The sequence below is a fragment of the Ammospiza nelsoni genome, chromosome 1, assembly GCF_027579445.1.
Source record: "Ammospiza nelsoni isolate bAmmNel1 chromosome 1, bAmmNel1.pri, whole genome shotgun sequence".
Taxonomy (NCBI): Eukaryota; Metazoa; Chordata; class Aves; order Passeriformes; family Passerellidae; genus Ammospiza; species Ammospiza nelsoni.
Window position 1 is genome coordinate 13,478,512 of NC_080633.1, and position 24,152 is coordinate 13,502,663.

Sequence of the window (24,152 nt, forward strand, 5' to 3'; positions counted from 1 at the left end):
TTCTTACACCATGGAATGGATTATTTAAACTCTATGAGGGACGAAGCCATGAGAGCTCTTTTCAACAGTTTTGTTGCCTGAATCCCGGCAATACCTGGCTCTGGTTCTTGAGTGGTTTGGGCTGTGAATCCACAGAAGAACTCTTTCCATATACAGAATTTCAGCAGGATTTCAGGAAATAGAAGATCTTAACACTCTTCCAGACCAAAATAGTTGTAGACATGTACCAACTTTCCTACACTGTTGTCTTTTACTAGGTGGCTTACTGAAAATTTTCCCTGTGTTCTTCAGTTACAACAAAAGCAAGAGAGTTTATTATTTTCTGTCTAAAATACCCTGGCATAAGTTTATAAATCCTGTGCTGTGAGCCAGGCTTTTAAGACACTACAGGTAAGGATGTGTTCTTGAAGTGTGATTTTAAAGGGTGAATTTTTTAACTAATAGATTTAATGTTCTTTTTTATTTGCTGGTTCTGTTTTTCATGACTCTGGATTTTATGCGTGCAAACTTATCTTTCTGTTACAAGGCCGGAAATTTTTCTTTTCACTAAATTTTTTTTAAATTAAGTAACAGCAGAGATATTTTCCTTAGCTTTAGTGGTAAGGAAAATATATATTTGCAAAACCCAAAAGTTTTTGTAGATATTATATATATATTTTATATGTATATATATATATATAAATTAAGTGTGTCTATATACCTCTTGCATGATGCTGTAGCCATTTTATATTTCTGGAGGTTTTCACATATTTTAGAACAAGCAAGATCAAGGATGCTATTACTCTTCTAGAGAAAGTATTGCACAGCATTCTTCCTAGCTTGCATTGGAGACTGGCGGCTTTTAGAGAACATAATGTATTTGTTACACAACAGTATGCTTTGAATAACTTGTCCTTTGTCCCAGAGAGAAAACTAGGTTAAACTTAATATGGTTTGTATGTGGATAGGTGTTAACAGAGAACTACATTTTGTAATCAGACCTTAGGCAACAGATCATGCATTTAATTTAGTTTGGAAGCAAAAATCCTGTCACTCTGGTAGAATTATTCTTTGAGTACATTTATTTTCACTATTTGAGGGAGGAGGGTTATATTCTTCTCTCACTTCCTGACTTTGGAACACAAGGCACAGGTAATTCAAGTGGCTGGAGAAGTGGGAAAAAGACATTCATTTGTCAGGCATTCTCAACCCCTATTGCATATAATAGTAATTACTGCTGCTCTTACATGACATTGCTTAAAAATACATCTCATACCACCTGTCTTACACAATGCACAGATGAGAAGAATGAAGCTCAAAATTGAAGGAACCAAAGTCATCATTATATTGTTAATATATAAAGAGTTCTATATAATTGATGTTCTGCCCTATTCTGCTGTGGCAGATCAAATAATATTGTCATGTATCTTCCTTAACACAAGGATATTAAAGTCATATCTCACTTACCACCAAAATTTCCAGATGCACTTTGAGTTAATAAAAATGCCTGCATAAAATTATAATTGAAAAATTAATATAATTGTATTCAATCACCCACTATAGGATCTGAAAATCCATAAATTAAAAGTAATGAGATATAAACATTTTACAGAGTGAGAAAGCAGACAACCAGGAGGTCCTGAAATTATTGTTTGACCTGCTACAGTTGGAGTCTTCAACAACAGCCTGAGTAAAATGAAGATAATATTAAGTCTTGCAAAGAAATATTCTTTCCACTAACAGACAGCACATCCTTTATCAACTGTCCCAGCACACAAAGAAAGTGTAAAGCAGCCTAGTTTTGAAACATAACACCCAGAAAACCAACAAAATACAAAAAGCTCAACCAAACAAACAGTAACAAATGTCCACTGTCTACTGGACAGTCAAGTGAGTGTCTGTTTGGTGCCGTAGCAGGCAGGGTTAGCCAAGCTCTGCAAATAACTCAAAGACAACCAGAGAGGGATGAAAATTACTTACAAGAATGTTGTGTAGGCAGCTGAAACACAGCAGCAGCCAGAAGTACATTGACAAATCACAAGACATTTGGGCAAGGGCCTAACAATCTCAATTCAACAGCATAACTCAAAATGATCACTCAGATGATGACTAATGTCATCTTCAACATTTACAACTATTTTTAGGGTAGTAGAAGAACCATTTACAGGTAAGGAGTAAATTTGTGAAACCTATGTTCAGAAAAAGGTAGTTAGAGTATAAGGAATCCTATGTTAAGGGAGCGCTTACATCAGTTAATGATGTGTGTGATACTATTAAGTAATAAAGAGGGAAAACACAAAGTCTACAGCACATGGAAGAATGACTCTGGTCTCGGTACCACTTCCTACAAAAAGGCAATGGACTACCTTTATCAGAAATGTGCTAGCCCTGGTATTTAGACAAATGCCTCACATACAATAGAAATGCACACTTTTAGCGGAGGATTAATTTTTTTTTTTTTAAACAGTTTTCACTATTGTTATGCAATGCCTAAATTACACATAGTCAAGAACAGCTGCAGCTTGGTTTTTATCTTATATTCCCTGTGTTTTGTGAATAATAAAAATACCTCCCAGAGATCATTGGATCACCTGCTTAGCTGCTGCAGCCTGATTAGTGAAGAAAAATGACTCCTAGAAATCACCACAAGTTCACCTGACTGAACCTTCATGGTACATGCTATATGCTGAATACTGCTCAGAAGTTTGGACTACTGTCCTTTTCTACTTTCTGGAAAAGATATCAAAATGACATGATAAGACATCTCTGACAGTCTTTGTAGAAGAAATATTGAATTATAAGGAATCAGAAATATTCTTCATTCATGATCTAGTGATTTGGGAATGAAGTGTTTGCACTTAATTGTTGGAAAAAAATATATTGACATAATTTTCTTTTTTAAATAATGTTCACAGAAAAAGCCAACCTTTTTACCTAAGAACCTAAAGGACAATATATTTACAAACTCTGGCTCATGCATGACTGAGGCACAGAAGTTTAAAGCGATTCTCTGAATGTTTTGAATTGACCAAACACTTCTAGACACTGAAAACCCATTGTGGGGCTCAGTGATCCTCTTATCTATTCCCTCCTGTAAAGTGACCATTGAACTATGCCTTTCCTGAGGCTGCTGGAGGTGTCTCTGCACAGGGCAGAGTGGCTCAGCAATTCAGGTCCCAGTGGGTCAGGAGAGGAGAAAGGGCAGAGTTGAGCTTTCCCTCAAGAACTCCTGGACTTTCAGATGCTCACTGAGCTGCAACTTAGTTAAAGAAAATGCAACCTGAGTAACATATGGCAAAGACAAGGAAGAGCTGCTAAGCAGCAGATATTCTTTTAACTCCTTTCATGGCAGGTCACTTCGACAGACCCTGTGTATTATAGGGCTGCCTTTGCCATCACTGTCCCTCTCCTGCCTGGCCTCAAAGGGTCTGCTGAGAAAAGTGTCTGGTATGTGTGAAACTAAATTCTTCCTCCAAATTCCTCTCCATCTGGTGCTCACCTGTGCCATTCCAATCCTTGTTTTACGCCTGTAGTTGGCAGCAAATTCCCTTGTGCTTCATGGTTTTGTATGCTAGTTAATTTCCCTTCAGAAAAAGGTGTATTTCCTTTCCTTGCCTCTTTGTAATCATCCTGAAAAGTTTTTGATCACATGTTGCGCTGTTCCAGGACTTTTCCCTACCACACCAAGCAACAATATTTCAATATTCACCCTCTCAGGATTCCCATCAAAGTGGGAGGATTTGCACCCCTGTCTGTGGGGGACGGAGTGGAATGAGGATGGGCAGCTATAACACACACCTCCTTCATGTAATGCTTCTTGAAGAGTAATTTCTGTTGGTGGGAAGAGATTTTCTTGTTCCTGTGCTTGCAAGGGGACACCTGGGAGGGTTGAAGACAGCAGCCATGCTGTCACACCCAGGTGTAGGACACAACCCCACAGCAGGATTCACAACTTAGCCACAGATTTCAGATAATGCAGCTGTGTGGAGCCAGGTACGACACCATGACAAACTTAGAGTGGGAGAAGAGCAGACCCAATGTATGAAACAACAGGCTGGTTGCAAAAGTGTGTGTAGATATATTATTTATTTCTTCTAAAGCAATGCAAAAGTCTGAGTAGTATACCACTGACAGTTATGAAATTGGCCGTGTGTAACCACCATTGCTATTTCAGTCAGAAATTCACTTGGGAGATGTTGAGATTCCATCCTCCCTGAGAAAACTGAATTTTAATAAAGTAATTTTGAATTATCAGCTCACAAATCTTGAAGAAATAAGGAAAGGGAAGGGTGGCACTATGCTTCCCCTGCTAGTCTCCTATAGATAAAAGGAGAAGGAAACCCAATGATTTGTGCACCACCCTCATTCCCTATGAATAAGAATCAAATGATAAAATTTGAAGAAAGCAGTTTTAGGAAACTTACTTGTACTACCTATATAAAATTACACTCAAATCTTAATATGTTTTGATTATGGTATAGGAAAGAATTTTTAACAAGACCTTCGACCCAGCCCATTTTATGGTGAGCACAGTTCAGTCGCTATCAGGTGGGCCCACGTTTTTCCATTAGCATTTCATTATTCATTCAAACTCAGTCACAGTGATTGTTCACGGGGCATTTCCCTGGGGTCACTATAAGTGAATTGTGTATGCAAATATTTGGCATAATGAAGTGCAGATTCAAAATAATAGTCACAAGCCAAGAAGCCATTTTGAAGAATCTGGGAAATAAAAATACAAGGATGGTCATCCATGTTGACAGTTGTGTGAACCAGATAAAAAAAATGCTACAGAAAATGACACAGCTTAATATTTTATAATATTTCACTTCACACTAACCTTGTTTTTCCAGCTCTTTGTCTCCTTTACTAAATGTTAACAGCATGCAAGACTTTACTGCAATAATATCATCATAATAATTTTTTAAAATATGTGTCTCATCAGCAAACAAATAAAATATGGCCAAGAAAAAAATACTGGAGCCAGTCCACAGAGGAATAAAATTTTCTCTAAGGTCCACTAGCTTTTTAATCTGAGAAGGAGAAAAAAAACCTGCCTGACAAAATTATGTTAACAATCAACCATTATCAATATTTTATGCCTGAATCAAAAATATGGGACTTATCCTGACACTCTGGTGACACCAGAGGAGCAAAGACTTATATTAGGGTTTGGTGTTTGTCTTATATTAGTGGTGCATTAAAAAGCACTTTTTAGCACAAAAACTTAAGGCATATTACAGAAATGATGACTCTACTTCCTCTGTGCAGGGGAGAAAATAGAAAACGTGCTGTAGGAAGTGACTAGCTGAAGTCATTTAGCAAACAAGTGTTTAAATTGGGATCACAAACTTCTCATGAGTAGTACCATGAGTATGACAGAATGCAGGTGACATCCAAGTATTTCTGGTGCCTGCAGAAATATTTGTGTTGAATACATTGGAGGAAAGAGTTTATAAATTTGAATTGAGCTAAAGCTTGTTCTGGATTTAAGCTGAGGTAATTTTTTTCTTCTTGCTTGAATCTTTTAATATTTCTTATTGTCTGCATCCATTAACTGATTAAGCTCCATAGGCCACAACTTGTAAATTTTATCATGAGATCATAGGTGTGAGCTATGACAGCTCTATTCCTTAAAGCACACCTCAGGTCTTCATTTCCTCTGACAAGGAGATAATTGGAGAACAGAGTAGTCACTGATATTTCAATCATCAGATCACTAAATTAAGCTGCAGTTTAAGTGTTGGATTCTGCTGAGCCAATATGAGCTGTCTGCAATGTATCTAAAGTTAGATAAATTTAGATAAGTCCTCTGTGTTCTTCCTAATTCACTGGAAGAAGATTGGCAGCTGCTGAGAGCAATCCATGATTCGTATTTTGCACATTTTTTAATCTTGAAAGAAATGTCCTCTGGAGGTACCTCTCTCTCTTGAAAATAAAGAACATACAGGCAACTAATTTAGAAATTATATAAATACATATGATTAAAATTCTTGAGGAAAGTCTTACATTAGTTAAAATATTTCATCAGTTGGACTGTTTTAGTGTTACTTATACAGATTTCTACATTGCCAGATAAATTTTGTTTGTAGTAGTGTGTGACCTCACCTTAAAATAGTAATTCAATTAATAATTATCTCCTGTTTCACTTTTGTACCTTATTTGTTACAAGCTTTCCCTTTCCTGCTTCCTCTTGACTAATAATGAGATTGTAATCTTTCCCAGGGTTGAGATCCTGCTGCCATCATATCTCACCAACCCTGTCCCAAAACCGAGGATTCCTGCAAAACCACAAAACAAATACACAATGACAATCATATTAGTATATCATATTATTAATTACAAGAGGCATAATAAATAATAATTTTTATCTCACCTTAGTCTGCTACTACTCTTAATACATTAAGAAAAAATTCATAATGGCTTAAAGATGACAGCTTTTGGGCCAGTATAGGAGACATCTACTGCATGTCCTCAATTCAGGGCATAGAAAGCAAATGTTTAAATGTCTTCCTGAATGAGTACTTCAAAGGTATGGGTATTTCCTAGAACACCAAACATTGATAATATGATAGCATGATCTCACAGGAGAATTTTGAAAATTTCTTCATAAACTATATTAAACATTGATGATATTGCTCCACTTAGTAATGGAAATAGTACTGAATATATTTATATCAACTTTAAAAATGTCTACTTGAATATTTTTAATCACTTACATATAGGTTAGAGACAATTTTGCTTATGAGCAGAATATGCATTTTTCTCTCTGTACACCAAAATGGAGAGAAGACCAAGCCCACGAAACAGTAACTAACAGTTTGTGCAAAATTTCACAGTCTGTCTGGGACTGAGTAACAAACTAAAAAGTTTCCCCCTAGTCATTGTAATTCTATTTATAGACTGTAAAATCTATTTAACTTTGCATTTTTAAGGAATTTTTGTAGGTCAACCCAGTCCTGAAGTAAATTCAACAGACTGTGAATTAATTTGGTGTGGGCAGAGGTAAAATTAGTGGTTAAGTGTAAAGTGAATGTGATAACCAGAAGAGAATATTGATTATTATTTTATACTGTAAGGAAATTTGAGGGGGTGACTTTTTGAAAGAGTTTGTCTTGTTCCTAACAGCACTGTAACTGTGGCATAATTGGGGACTGTATATGTCTTAATTCCACCAGTCAATCCTATGCACTGCTCCACTGCCTGCTATTACGCACAATAACACTTTGAACTTTCACATGCCTATATTTATTCAACAGATGGCAGAGCTTGTGAGAGGATCAAACACCTTCCTGACAAGAGAGCAGCTCATTTTGTGCAAGGAAACTGCCAGATATCTTTACTGGATGGTAAACAAACTGATAGCCTGCTTCTTTTCCCAGGAGGAATTAGCTGCATGCAGCAGCCACAAAGAGGGCAGGGAGGCATGAGCTGCTGAGTCCTGCAAGCCTTAATTCAGTGTCTGGTGAGGAGACACTGAATGTACCATGCAGTAGGTTGCTAAGACAAAAAGTTCACCCTCAAACTCTGCATCATCTGGATAAAAAACACTTATGGAAACATTCTCTTAATTGTAAAAGAGAAAGAGAATCTTTCTGCAATTTTCTATATTATTCTATAAATTCAGATTATTTGTTTAAATAACAACGTTGTTATTTGTTTAAAAAAACAACTTCAGCATGGTTTTATGGGTTTATCAGAACATGATGCTAAATAACAGGAGCTGCAGCAGTCCTGTATTCTGGGTAATCTGTTTTGAGATAGCACCATCAGAAGCTATTATTGGAACTGGACAGTTTTAACTGTACAATGTTTTTAATAGAATCTTCTTTCCATTGGAACATATTGTTTTCCATTCTAGCAGTTTTTCTAGGACTTTTCATAACAGACAATACCTCAGCATGAACTTATCACCAAAATTTTCAAAAGGCATCAGACCTACCTCTGTAGTTCCTTTTTCAGCTTTAAAGTGGGGTAGAATAGAATTCACTGATTTACACCTGCGAAAAATGTTTCAAGAGGAGTACAATAATGCTGAAAATACAAAATATGTATTAGAGGAACCAGCATGTGTTGGTGAAACACAGAAGGAGGGGAAAGTCCAGTGGGAAGTCCTTTATAACAGCAGCAGACAGTGCTTTCTGAAGTGCCCTTGGAAACAGAAATATGTGCACTGTTGCCCAGGTGACAAAATCCAAGTACATGGAGCCTACTGTGAATGAAACAACTGACACTGCCTGCTCTTGTGGAGCGGCCAGTGTCAGTGACACTGAGAGCTATCGCTTTCAATGGGCATGAGAAGCAAAGCTGACTTTTGTGGATATGTGTTAATAATCTGCTGGACTAGGCAGCAGTAAAGGTATAGCTTCTCCAAGGGAGTTTTTTGTAATTAAAATTATTTTACGTTCTACAAATACATGAGTAATTTCCATTATTTCTTTCTCACATATTATTCAATGCCAAAGAAAATACATAAGGATTTTCTCAGGTTAGACCTTATTTTACCTTGGTAATGAGGTTCAAGTGGCATTTGTTTCCTTAACCTGATTTTTAATTTCTCTGGTTCTTTCAGACTCTTACACAGTTACACACTTAAAACATTATAGACATGCAGTACATAAAACTAACACCTTAAAGGTGAATTGTTTTCTCCTTCTTCATCCATTCATATGTCCTAACTTGTTCTGCAAAGCATTTTTCCTAATTAAATGTTCCCTTTCACATTAATCCCTTAACATCTGCCTAGTAATCAAGAGCAAATGTTTCCCATTGGTATTCTCATGGAGTTGCTGGGCACTTACCTCTCTTGCTGCAATGTTCAGCCCTTGCTAGTTGGCTTGCATTTTCACTTGAGTTAGCAGCTGGCTTGGCTGCTATTTTCTGTGTCTCTGATTTTCTGCTCTGTGGCTTCACCAGCAGCTCATTGCCTAGCATGAAAGAGAAAACTGAACACAGAAACAAAAAAAGAGAATTCACAAAGGTCCATATCTTCTCTTCCTCTCTGGGTTTTAGGAGGCTCAACCCCAACAACACACTCTTTCATAATTATGTCTGTCCTTTTTATAGAGATAGGCTCTTTATGAAAAAAGTAATAGCACATCCAAACTGGTGATGGCGTATATCTTCAATCCCTACTGATCTGAACAGAAAGTATTCATAGAAAGGTTAAGGATACCATGTACACCTCTCTCTTCCCTCTCCTATCTAATACAAACTAAATTAATTCAGTGGTTTTTTTCTCTAATATAGGTCTGTAATCTACTGCCAGAAACACCATTGACTTCCTCTGCTTTTCATATGCTTTAAATGACAGTTATTACTTAAACAGAAAATGAAGGAGAAAGAAGAAAAAGACACCAAAGAATGGAAGAGACCCAAGAGGACAAGGACTTTCTCGGGGTGTTTGATTTGCAATTTTTTTCATAGGTGATTACAGCTTCAGTGGAGGTTATGTGCTTGCTTGTACACACATCTGAAAATATTTTTCAGAAAACCTGAAATCCTATGACATGCCAAACTTTTATTGTGGTAAAGATGTTAGGAAAAATTTCAGGGAAGGCTTAGAGCAAGAAATAGGTTTGATTATTTCCACTACTACTATTCAGTTCCTTGGAAAATTTTTCTTTCTCTTCTCATCTGCATATACCCTAATGCCATGTGCAGATGATTCACAGCTGCTCAGGATATAAGAATGTAGAAAAATATGACTTCTTCTCCTTTATCCTACATATTAGTATAGAATTTTCTTTCAATTTCTATAAAAAAAGGTCTCATCTTTTATGGGAAGTATAATTCAGGAAATACAGACATATATTTGTTTAGATGATCTATTTAACTGCACTGGCTCCTTTTAACAGAGGCTTACTAATGCAATCAGCTTTCTTCACTAATAGCAGAGAGGTGAGGGGCTGCTCAATGAAGATGCTCACATCTATATATCAGTGACTAACATCTAAACAAACCTGTGGTCCCTCAGAATACAGAAAAGCAAAATAACCTTTCAGAACAATGTGGCAGAACACACTTCATTAGCTCTGTCTTGCAGCTTGCACCACATTTGCCCCATAGTTTTTTGGAGCTGTTATCCAGTAAAAAAACAAGGTTGCTGCCTTGTGGCTGGGTGATCTCCAGCCTAAAAAATATTTTGATAGTGGCAAAACCAGATGGAATATTTTTCATTCCAAGATTGAAATTACAATTTTTGAGAGGAGTCCTTATCCCATTTTCAAAACACTTCTTTTTAAGCCATCACTTTTCATTTTTGATATGCAATTGTCTGAACTATAAAGATACCTAAAATTAGAAATTCCTCATTAGCACCTTAAACAGCTGTGGGAACTCAATCAGTGACATTGTTATAAACTGGTGTACCAAACATCTCTCAGGAACAGTTGAGGTGCAGTCAGCTTTTTCTTCAGGAATTAGGGTGGCCTGATTGACCACATTCCAGCCCTGTTTTCTATGACTACATTACTAAGACAAGAGGAAAATATTTTAAAGTCAATTTAGTTTATAAAGCTTTGAGAAGTTATTTGCAATGGCAAACAGCATCATGCAATTTCACAGCTTAAAGGAAAACCGCCTTTATGTCTGCAACAAAGCTGAAATACCTCAATCACACACACATTCCATGGTTCCTCAAAAATTATTTTTAAAAAAATCCTTTAGCATGTGTCAAGCCACCATTAGAACAAAGTATTTCAAACCTCAAAATGTTTTGGATGGAGTTCACTCACCAGCATTGTCCCCATTTCCTGGGGAGAACCATCACAGCCAAATAAAAAATGACAGAATCATAGAATGACTTGGGTCAGAAAGACCCTAAAGATCATCTAGTTCCATCAGGCCATGGGTAGAGCTTTGGCCAAGATGGAAGTTAGCTCTGTATCCATCTCCATGTGCAAGGAAATGCTGCTGGTTGCAGCAGGGAAGCAGTGCAAGCCTTACCACAAACATCCTCAGAGCAGAGCAGATGAAGATGTCTGTAATTGTTATTGGGCTGGAATTACTGTCAGTCGTGTGCAGAATATAAAGTGAGCTTAAGAATAAGATTAAATAAGAAGTCAAACATATTTGAATTAGTAACATTCTTTTAATCATCTGTTCTTCTGTAAGAAGAACTACATACTTATACAAATACTTATACATTTCCAGATGGTTGAAATTCAGCATCTGAAATTCCAAGCAATAGTAATTTTTAAGACATTTACTCTGCACCACCTGGAATTAGTATGAGATCTACTATAGGTCACATACATATATACAAACTACAGTGCACTGCTCTGAGTAAAATGAATAATGTCAATAATTGAAAGGATATGTCCTTCCAATGCTGCTCTGAAATACTACTCAACTCTCTCCATGTTCAGGAAAGGAATGCAAGTCCCCTTAAGAGGACCTGAACTTAGCTCCAAAAAAATTAAGTTGTGCAGTTACAGTGCTCATTACAGGTAGAGGAGGGACTCTTCCTCCCCATCTGAATTTGTGTTGATACATGGAAAGGAATCCAGAACTGCAAGAGAATTTGATTATGCAGCCTTGTGATTAGAGGACCCACGCAGGGCGAGTAATCCTGGATTTCATTTTCAGGACTCCTACTGGTTAATTTTAGTTCACAAATAATATCATAGGCAAGGACAATTTATGTTAAATGCAAAAATAATCATAGGTAAGGAATCAAAAATTTTTCCTCCAAACTGAACAATGGCTGTTCTGTCTTGTGTCTCTCTCGGTCATTAGTTTCCTACATTTTTTTTTCATCCTTCTTTTGCTACATTCGCTACATGGCACTCTGAAATAAAGACCTGAGTCTAAGTTTAAGTTACTCCAATAGTTCTTTATTTTTTTCGTGAGAAAGAATCTGATCTCCTGTAATCAGATGTAGAAAGATTTTAAACTCTCTCCACTTGTGATTCAATTTCAGACAAAATTTTCTTTTCTCACATCCTTCTTAGTCTATGGAAAAAATAAACTCTTCAACAGGGCAGCAAAATGGACTCCTGACATTAGAATAGATCTCTGGGCATGCCTGTGATGCAAACATTAACAGTGATGCCTTTTAACCCAGAGTGGCTGAGCAAACACTGTGCAGCTGTCAGCTATGTAAGATGCCATTGTCAGTCACCAACATCATGCTGATTACAAGCAGAATCTCAACTGGTACAAATCCATGTAACTCCTATCAGACATCACACTCAATAGTTCTTGCCTTCTCCATGAAAATGTGCCTTCTGACTGCCATTGGCTTTAATCAGTAGCATGTTTGCTTAATGTGTCTGAGGTCTGTAATGGCATATTGAGCAATATGATAGGCATCTCGTAAGACTATCTGATCTCTTAAGGTCTGGGCTGAACTGTAACATCCCTGAAGCACTCAACCTATTTTAATTAGTGAGTCATTTCTGTCATAGCTACCTACTGAAAGACATGTATGCCTTTCTCAAGCTCCTTCCTGTCTTACCTTATCTGTTTTTATAATAAAGACTCACCTTAGTTGTAGGAGACACAGACTTCTCATTCAGAAACTTGTGAGAACAATACCAGTTCATGTTCAGTGAGAGCATACACCCAAAACCTCTTTGTATACTATCTCTAAAACTCCATGTTCCTCTTGTTACAGTAAATAGTTCTGCAGTGGAGAGCACCATACTTTAATATGTATGCACCTGTAGTTACATTTACCATTCTTGTTTTATACATGTATAAAACCCATCAACTTCATTGGGAAATTTGACTGTGCAAGGAAGGACACTCAGATTGGGATATGAGTAGGGTAAGTTTAGGTGGGGTAGAGTAAATTTTCTTCACAGCAGTTAACAGTTAGCAACGTGCTGGAAACACTGTTGAAAACACAGGGATGTTTTGGTTACTGAGCTGCAGGAAGAGCACGGGCTACACTACTACTGAGTTATACAAAGCCAGGACCTTTTGTCTCTCGTCACTCCCCGCCAGTGAGGCTGGGGGTGCAGAGGCAGCTGGGAGGGGACACAGGTGGGACAGCTGATCCCAACTGACCAAAGGGGTATCCCACACCATATGGCATCCTGCTCAGCAGTAGCATCTGGAGGAAGAAGAAGGAAGAGGAGCATGGTTTGGTTTGTCTTTTTAGGTCGCCACTGCACATGATGGGAATTCTACTTTCCTGGAGATGGCTAAACACCTGCCTGACAATGAGAAGAAGGGAATATGTTCCTTGTTTTGGTTGCATCCACAGCTTTTGCTTTATTAATTAAACTGTCTTTATGTCAACCCACAAGTTTTCTCACTTTTATTCTGATTAACTCCCCCATCCACTGGGGAAAGTGTGTGAGCAGCTGTGTGGTGCTTAGTTGTCAGCTGATGTTAAACCTCAGCAGTCCTCTGGCACCCAGTGGGAGGCTAGAAACATTCAAGATAATGAGAGATTTGATTGGAATATGCTAAGTTGTATTTACAGCTGTTACTGCTGTTTAGCTGTGAATTGAGAAGCTTCTGTGCTTGCCACGGGGCTTGGTTGCCCCAGTGTGTAGCAGAACCTGATGCATTTTAGTGGCTGCTTTCTGTTCTCACTGCTTGCTGTAGTATTTGCTGTACTGCTTATCATCTCACTCTACTGTGCCTGGGAACATTTTGATAACAGCAATGGCCATGTGCCTGGGCTGGCACACAGCCAGGGGATCACTGCTCTTTCTGTCCTGCTTTCCTGGACAGACTGGAGCTGCAGCCTAAGGAACTGTGGCCTGTGGTTGAGTCCCTGTGGAAGCAGGACACCCCAAAGCACTGGTGGCCATGGATCAGTCCACATTAGGTATATCTCAAAATGTCTCTGATGGTGGCTGTCTGTGCCTGAACTGGTGTACCTCTGAAGGGAAGGGTTCATTCCAGTGTTAAACCCTCTGGTCTGCTCCAAAAGAACAAAGGCTACATATTATAACAGAAGTATCTTTAAATGGCTGTAACCTGGGATTTGAGTTGCATGTTTAGGAATCACTATGGCAGGAATTGCCTGAACAAATGGAGGAGAAGCCTTACAAAAAGCAGTGCAAATAGCTTTTTGTGACTCAACAGTGACTCAACTCAAATTGCCTCTGGCACCCACAAACTCCCCATAACACACCACCTCCCCTGTCCTGAGTGATCACCATTAGAAATGGAGCCCAAAGTCATGGGCTAAATGAGCTCGATGGACATTTCACAGACATTTCACAGGGGTGGTCCATCAACTGAAGGAATTATGTCTGTGTTCTGCACCAGAAGATGGAAAGGAAGATGATGGCTAAAATTGATGTATTAGATAGTGTCAGACCTGAGCATGATGTAAATGGTGTTGAGTAAGTGTACAGAATGCCCTGGTTTTGACTGGAATTGAGTTAGTTTTCTGCACAGTACCTGGTATGGGTCTATGTTCTGTATTTTTGACCAAAATCATGTTGATAACAAGGGATGGTTTAGTTCCTGCTGAAGAAGTGCTTACACAGCATCAAGGCCTTCTCACTCCACCAGCCTGAAGGCAGCTGGGAGGGGACACAGCTGGGACAGCTGTCCCCCTCTGACCAAAGGGATAGCCCAAACCATACAGTGTAATGCTCTGCAGTAAATCTGAGGGAAGAAAAGGGAAGGGAGGGATGTTCTGAGTGATGGCACTTGTCTTCCCGAGTCACTGTTACACATGACTGAGCCCTGATTCCCTGGAGACGGCGAAACACCTGCCTGCCCATGGGGAAGTGGTGAATGAATTCCTTGTTTTACTTTTTTCTGTGCACAGCTTTACCTGGTAAAGAGTCTCTATCTCAACCCACAAGTGTTCTCACTTCTACTCTCCCATTTCTTCCCATTATGACAGCATGGGGAGCAAGTAAGGAGCTGTGTGGGACTTAGCTCTGAATGGGGTTAAGCCATGACAGCAAGAAATGCCATTTGGAGCTCATTAAGCAGACACAGCTTTTACTGCCTCTAAAGCATGTTTGCTCTCGTGTTCATACACAACATGGGGGTACTATATGCACATGTTGTATTAAAAGTTCTGCTCTTGCTTCGTTTCAGACAATGGCTGGGCAACTCTCCAAATTGTTCCTTATGAAAATTTATTAAATATAATGGTTTTGAAAGAAAGGTAGTGCATGGGGTTAGATAAATGTAAAGCAGTTCCACTGGGTACCAGAGCAGTAGGAATAAAAAGTGTGTGAATTAATTTTTTCTTGGCAGTTAACTCTGTTCAGTGCAAAATTTGTTCAGGGTTTGTTGCAGAGCTTAAATATTTGAGATTCAGATGAAATATATGTTTGTTTTTTCTAAAGCTGTCGGGGCATGCATGTGTCAGTTTTCATTAAGAATAATTTCCCTCAGGATCTTTGGCTTAAGTTAACCTTCAGACCTCCACCGACCCCTTCCAAGCCATCAGGGTTTCTTTTTGTGTATTGTTCCATGGATAAATGTACCTGCCAAAACCTAAGAGCTTCAGAGGATGATGTTGACTGAATGTCTAAGCAGTTCTCAAGCCTAAAAAATGTGCCCTGAAAACTACAGCAAGAAATTCCCTTCTTTCCTTTCCTCTGAAATGATCTATTTTCCCAGTACTTACAAAACAAACACTTAGGTAAGTGCATAGAGCAGGGACATTTAAAAATTACTGTTTTTTATGTTAAAGCTTCTTTTTCTAAGAATCACATTGTGCTGCATATGCCTAAGACCAATTTCCACCCTGAAAATTTAGACTTGCAAATAAATGACAAAGTACAGACCTGGCATTTCTTGATATATATGAAAAGGTATCCATTAACTTGACATTGTAACAGTAATATGTGGCTAAGGTGGCTTCTCTGGACAAAATGCTGCTTTTTCTCTGGCCAGGGAGACTTCCCAAAGACCATAAGCCCTGCTAGAGCACTGGCTGGGATATATGATTGAACCCCATTTCACTCTTTTCTGATTGTATAGGCCACCAATTTTCTTAAGAGTTAATTTTGTTCCCTGTTCAAATGCAGCAAATAATTTTAGAGTTAGGTCATTGCTGGCAAGTAGAGGAGGACTGCTGAAAGTAAGGAAGTTTCCAGGGAAAAGCAGAGACTGAAATATTATTCAAGGAACCTTCTGCCTCAAAATCATGAGGTTATTGTAACATAGCGTTCTGGTTCACACGATCCACTGGTGTTAGTCAGTAAGGAATGCTGAAATGTTTTGATTTGAAGGCTGTGTTGGAAATGAATAATTCACTTCATTTTTGCACCCATGAGTTGAGAAATGAATGTGCAATACACACTTCTCTTATACAATGCTTTAGTGAAAGACCTTATTTTCTTTTCCTTAGATGAAGTCCCACAATTAGCTTTTTTGTAAAGACCTAGCAAAAAAGGTTTTTTGCTGCAGGACCAAGGCAAAGGATCAGCTCACTGACTTGCAATAAACCACGCCAATAACTGATACTTTAATGTCCATTGTTTAGCAATGTGAAACCTCAAAATTAATAGATTTTTGTAAACATATCACTCACAGTGAGGTTTATCTAAAGGTATTATTAAAAAGATAATAAAACAATTTTCAGTCGTGCATTTGCTAGTTGCAGAATTACCTGAAAATTATGTACTGAGCTATATACATATCTACAAGTTGGGTTATGGAAAAATAACTTCAGAGGAGGTATGTACTCAGTACTCGATGTTGTCCCTATCTCAGCTCACTCCATTTGTCTTTTGGATGGCTTGGATAAGAGTTCAGCCCTGAGCTGGGTGAAATCTGGCCCTTATTATTCACAATTTTCACAACAGAGGTAGGCTAAAGCTATTCTTAGGAAGATATTTTTTCTCCTAAGCAGGATTTTTTGGTATGTTTGTCATATCAGTGATATTGCAGTTTCAGACTTCACCCATGTTTCAAAGCTTTTCTGTATTCTGCTTGTGATATTGCAATAGCCAAACTAGAGTTAAACAAACTCCCTCAGGAACATGAACAGGCCTGGTCATGACAGCAAAGTGCACCGTGGTTATTAAGTATATTAATGAGTTTAAAGGAAGATACCTTCTTAGAAACTTTTAAAGTAAAAAATATGTTAATGAAAGTGCTATACAAAAGGTTCCAAACTGCCTCCCCCTTCAGCCGCGGTCTGCTGGTTACCCAATTTAAATATCAGTGACCCCATCTGGAAAAATTCCTGAGAGAGAGAGGAAAATATAGAGCATGTCTATGTGGTCAGAAGATGGATGTCATTCCCCTGCTCTGTCCATGGCTTAGGGCCACTGAGATGTTATTCCGGACTGTTCCACCAGGCTCAGGGCCAGATCTTCCCAGCACACCGAGCCCAAAAGAGATTTAGGACACATCTCAGAACTGTAAAATTCACCCTGTTTCCCTGATATTTTTATGTCTGTCATATGGAGCCTATTAGAAATTAGGGAACAAGAGCAGTGATTTCCAATAAACCTTTATATAGGTATTGAAAAATAATGGACCTCACTAAAGTATTCCGGACTCCAGTTCCCACTCAACAGTTCTCTGTGAAGTATTGTCTATTAAATGGCCAGGCAGTTTCCTCTGAAGCAATACTTTCAGAGTCATTGCAAAATGAGTTAGAACTCTCTGACTGAAATTTGGCTCTGAACTAAGACTTAACCTCAAAAATAATCTTTTCTTTTTGGAATAATTCAAAATGACACCAATGAACCAGCACTGTTCAGTGCTAGTTTGCATCTCTAACTGTTACTAATTATTGCATAGCATCTATTTTTAACTTGAAATCCCCCATCTCCAGCTCTCCTCACACCTTTGCTGGTCATTATTTTTCATATAATAAGATTCCCTCAATTAGCCTAATGTTGTAAAATGTGTCACCTGGTATAGGTTAGCTGCCAAGGCTCCATATAGAGGCAATGGAAGAAGTCAGGTGCAAATTCATTGATTACTTTTGTTATTCTACCTTATTATATCATTGTCTCTGTCTCTGGTACAAGAATCTATATCTCCATCAACTACAAGGGAAATACGGACTATCACCTACACACCTGACTTTTAGATGCCTAAAATCCATTTAGATAAATCCCATTATTTGTCCAGATAAGGTATCATACAATAATGATTATAACCTAAAATTCTGCAGTTACAATCTCATAAAACCAGTCTATGAAAATAAATCAAAACTCACTCTAATGCAGTTTGTCCAAAACAATCAGCTGTATCTAGCAATATATTTTTATTGCTTATCATTACTTAAAACTGTCCAGTGCTGCAAATGTTACTCTGTTCCTGGTAACATTAGAGGGAATTGTGAGTGCTCATTATCAGAAGTAAATCTTATTTTGTCTTGCATTTAATATGCACAAAGAAATACCAGCATATTTTTGTGCTATTTCCTGGACCAGTCATACCCTATTAAAGGTAACCAAAATCATGATGGGAAAAGCACCATGTTTCTCCTATATTCTGGGAATTTGGCTCAGAAAGACTGGACTGTGATACTTGAAAGGATCTCAGAATTGGATGAATGGTAAATAAATGTACAACCACTCCCTAAACAGAAAGTTCGTCTTGACTCACTCCTTTTGCAGTATTGCCCTTGGTTTAACCTGCAGTGGGGAGGACCAGACCTAACCACAGTGGGCCTGATCAGAGCTGTGTTAAGCCCAACAACATGAAGTGCATGATGTGAATTGAATGTGTGCACTTCACTGGTTCCCCCACTCCCTTTACCTTCAGTCACCTGGCCCTCACATCACTCTTCCAAAGAATAGGGACATTTTCCTTAGCCATGCTGAAGAATCACTTTTAAAGATTTACAGAGAGATGTCACTCTTTTGGGACCCTAATGGGATGAGAGTTGAGTAGCTAACTCCTTGGAGAGGGTTGATAAACTATATTGGAAATGCCCTATTTTAACTGGAATTGTTTGGTAGATTTACAAATAAAATGTTCTCAGAACATTTTGCTGCATGAACAAATAAAAAAAAAAAAAAGCTGCCAAATATATGTCCTTATATGAAAATCTAGCATGCTGGAAGTAGATTAGCTGATTTCCACTCCTATACCCTTGACAACTGAGCAGAATTATACCAAACAAGTTCCTTATGGATTGGGTTCTAATTGAAGCACCTCAGCTGTCCAGAGAGGTGCAGAAATAGAAATACAGAATTTAAGATCCAGTCTTATTTCACACTATTCTGGTTTAATGGGGAGCTGCAGATTGGAGGGTGAGCTGTGGGATTATTATATTTGCAAGTGTGTTTACAGATACAGTATTGATTTCCTTGCTCACTAAGAGCATTTCTGTACTGCCACTGCTTGCAATAAACAACCCTGCAAGAGCCTACATGGTTGTGAAGCCATGATGCATTATTTAACAGAACCTAATCAATATAAAACAAGCATTCCCTTTGTTACAGGAGTGCTATTGACAGAATGCTTCTCCCTTTCAATTTTTTATTATTTTGCATCGATTGCTGTAGCCCTGCATAGTCTTCAACAACATATACTGAGCTAGACCTGACCACAAATCTCACTTTATATGAAAAAACAGATTGCCCCATTTTAGCACAGAATTAATTTGGAAGAATATCCAGCATTCTAAGAAATCAATACGAGCATAGCCATTAACTTCAGTGGAAGAAAAAACAGTTCTTTGATCAAGTATAAAAAACAGTCCATTTAACCATCTCTGAAATAAAAGATTAATACAAAAAAAAAAAAAAAAAAAAAAAAAAACAGTCTTTCCTACTCCCAAATAAGTTCTTGACTGAAGAGTTCACCTGGCAAGAATGCATGGAATTTGGATGACTTGGCTAAGAGTAGAAAAAAAAAGAATTTTGCCACTGGTAATTTCAAAAATAATATTCTATACCATGTGTCCCATATTTGCCTGCAGTTCTACTAATGTCATGTCTGTAACATCATTCAAATGACAGCAAACAAGTGCAAGATAGGGTTTATAAAGCTGGACAGTTACACATATCTCATTTATACTTTCTTAAAGATCTTCACTCAGTTCAGTGGGAGCAGAGATGGAGTAGGCAAAGAACCTACCTCAATTTCCACACCCACTTCTTGGACCTTCCTTTGTAAGAATGTGCTTGATTAGTGAAGTTTTAGGATCTTCATAATAAACTCATGAACATAATTGTCAACCACCCTATTCCAGGCTCATGGTCTCAACTGGCAACCATTAACTGCTAATAAGACATTAAGGGAATCAATAATATGGCATACAGAGATGTAAAATATTCACTAAATTCATTTGTTGTTTGAGTACATTTCTTTTCAATTTTATAAAAGGAAAAATACAGCTTTTTTTCTTCCAGTCGAAAAGTTAAAGCTTTACGCTAAAAACTGAACTCTAAAAGTAACATAACCTGATCATTTTGAGTCTTCCTATGTTTACTGCAGTAAGGGTTTTAGATATTGCTCCTAATTGAATGACAAGCAATTTATCATTAAAAACTGAAAATCATTATGAAGAAAAGGGTGAGTAATGTTGTCTCTGACATTTTGGAAAGTGACGAAAATGGCAAGGAAAATAAATATGAAGCATATAAAGGCAAGTCCCAAATATGAAGCAGGAAGCTTTTCATCTCTAGCTCAGAAGCGATACTTCACTACTATCTGAAATCTGTTTTGAAGAAAGAATAAACTAGGAGAAGATATGTTTTGCTAGTTGGGAGGTGAGATGGAGAAGATAGGAGCAGAGGATTTCATATTGTTGTTTTACTAATAAATAACTACTAGGCATTCGTTCCTGAATGTAAAACGTTTAACAGTCTGAGGATGTCCCTTTCAAGTCACTATTAAAGAACTCATTACAAATTGCAAACATCATAGGTATCTAAAAGAGTTTACAAATATTTTGTAATTGTTTAGAAGTATACTCTGCTACACCATTCTATTAGCAGACAAAGAAAAAGAAAAAAATATAAAACAAGGAGAGATGAGAAAAGAAGATATTTTGCAGAACCTCTAAGCTTATACCTCATAGCATCAATCACGGTGAAGAGCACAGCTTGCCAGAGGCATTTCCTTTGTAATCCAGAGGACCATCTGTACAGTGTTATGGAACACAGCAAGCAGAAGCTTTCATACTGCTGCCTGTGCCCATGTGCATGCACACACCCACTGCAAGAGCCAAGGGGATACCAAGGGGAGAAGGTGTCACAGGTGCTCACTTTAAAAAGGATACACTTGATATTAGTCATACAAAGTTTAAAATTTGCCCCAATCACCACCCTTGAATACTCAGAAGTCTTCCTGTGTGGGTGTGAAGGCTCACTGTACCCAAGTTCCCAAATTCAGGACAGTGCGATAATTACTCTTTGATAAACTTTGACAGCCCAAGAGGGGTCTCATGTGAAGTGACAGGGAACACTGAACTAGGAGTATGCTCCCTATCTGGCAGGCTATACAGAGGCAGTTTAGCCAAATTATTAGGATTGCAAGTACTTTTCTTAATGAAGGAGAGGCACTCTGGGGTCTGCAAAGAGATCCAAAACAGCAGACAAGCCAGAATGGCCAAGTGGACTTAGCTGGTTTGTATTCTGTAGTGGGAAATCCAATTGTTTCATCTTGGTTACATAGACACAAGTCTATGCAGATCTTCAGAGGTGCAAAATCATCTCTCTCAACAGGGAGAAAGAAGAAATTACCTGAAACACTGAAGCAGGAAGGTAAACCCATGAAGTAGGCTGAGTGCTCCAAAGGACAGAATATAAGTGGCAAAACAAGCCTCAGGGCTGCCAAAGCACTGAAATTCTCACAAAGCAGCACCACAAAAACTTAAAAGTATGCTGATGGCTTTAGAAACAGAGCCAACCTGCCTGAATAGGTTAACCTCAGCTAAAAATTTAATTCCAAGTTTGTACAATTTTGCAATTGCAAGATTCTCTCTCATGTCATGACCTAGAACAAATTCTCTGTATTGGCTTTGTTTACACTACTTTCTAATTCTAAGAAAATTCATATTATTCTGTTAGGATTCTATCAACTTCATTTCCTTCTCTCTCCTTACTCTAGGAGCCATCCAGTAAGCTCTGTCGATACTACTATATATCTGAAAAGATAAACACTTGGCAACTTGGCAACACTCAAGCATTCTTCATCCTGATTCTTTTGTGCATCGTAAGGATCTGCTCAGAACACCCACATACATGCACAAACATTGTGTCACTCACACATAATACACTCCTTTTTCCAACAATTTTTCCCTTCCCAACATTTCCAACTATAATTCACTGGCAGAGCAAAATGTTGGAATAAGCATCTCATTTATCACTGGACAAAGACAGGCCTTTACTTCTCCTCAGCCCTAAAGGCCAAAGTGGAACTGCTTGCATCTCATTTGTCATAAACTTTCAGTAGAGGAATTAGTTTATATCTGGGTGGACTGAGACAGGCTGGAGCTTACTGCAGTGAGGTTTTTTGTTGTTTTAGTCAGGATGGGGGCAGAACTCACAGTTCTAAAGCTTTACTTTCACTGCTGAGCAAGTCTGACTTTATCCTGCCTGAAAGAACAGAAGAGCTGTGGTTCAGAAGGGCTCCCTAGGGTGCTCTGGCTAAGTAATTACAGTAACTTGCATAATACCTCTCATCAAGAAACTGCATTTTTGCAGCAAGAAGAGGAGTCTTGTTCCATTCACAGCACAGACTGAAAAAAAAAAAGTCAGTTTTCAGTACTAAACTCCCCGTAATCCATTTTACCTTGCCAACACAAGTAAGGGCAGAAAAACTGGGGAAAAAATAAATGAAAAGTGCTATGTGCAGCTTACTGGGGGTCTAGAAATGACACTCTTCTTTTTTTGTCTCAGTTTGGTCAAAGGGAGCCCTCAGGAAGGGTTTACATAAGGTTGGTGACGCCTGAACAGCAGAGCTCTCTTAGAACCTATCCATCTATCTCACAGTTCTCCACTGCCAAATTCACAGGCTGCCCCCCAATCAAGGATTGTGCCTGAGGCTTGCTCTTCTACTCCTCAACTGCTTGGCACATGCAGATGCCTGCAAGTTGCTCCTTCCATCAGCCCCGTGTCAGTCCTGCTCCCTCAGATGGGGACACATCCATGATGCTCTCCAAATGACACCTCTCCAGGCCATTCACTGACCATGAAATCCAACAAGGACCTATGGTGGACTCCAGGGAACTGAGGCTGTCAGGATGCCAGGAGAGAGTCAAGAAGACGGAAACAATGACTTAAGCTCTTATTTATAAGTTGGGAGAATCCTTAGTAAAACCATAGTTGTATCATGTGCCAATTGGGACTACAGTAATAAGGAATACTAAAAAAAAAATCGTGTCTCCATAGCATATTTCTTGGAAGGTAGACAAGGGTTCTCCCCTGGCAGGAGAACCTTCTGCCCCCAGCCCTTAGGGAAGTTCCCCAGCCAGTGAATTGCTGGCTGCAAGGCTGACTGCATCACCTGCTGGCTTTGTTAATGGTGTACAAATCCAGCATGCTATTTCTCTGGCTTTGATTTTAATGAAAATATATTGGTACATAAAACTGAAATGCTTTGTTTTATGGGGGAAAAAAAAATCTCATTCTGTACCCCAAAAACCTATTTCTAGCTAATTTCATTTCTTTCTCACCTAGCAAAAGCAAGGATATGTTTATTTAGACTTAGGTCAAGCCAAGCTGATTTCCATTTTTAAAAGATCGTTGGCATTTAAAAGGGTACAATACAGTGTTTTGTTAATGAATCCCCATTCCATTCCCTGCCCTTTATGCAAGATTTAATAAATTAAAAATTTTCAACTGTGACAACTTTTACTGAGATCCTGAAATGTCCATAAAATTTATTTGATGAGAAAGCTTAGTCTTATATATTTGTTCTCTATTCATAAGATACAATGTATTTTGACATTTCCAATTTTTAAAGGTTCTGCTTTCCTCCACAGAAATTAATTGGGTCTGTTCTCCACCTATTTTAACCATTTTTCCTGAGCTCAAGGATGCCAAGGTTCTGCTTAGTGCATAAAACATCTGATATTTTGAAAGAATAAAAAAAATCCTTTTCTTTTCTTGGTGAAGCGTATATTTAAGGATGAATAGACCATTTTAAAATTTCAGCAACAGCACTTAGCCAAGAATGCAGAGATTGATAGTTTCTCAAAAAATTAAGATTATTTTAGGACATATTTGGTTAACAAAATATCTCAGGTTTCCCACCCAGCCTCAACAGTTGGCTTTTGCTGTACTAACCACTGCTGTTAAATTATATAGTGCACACTACAC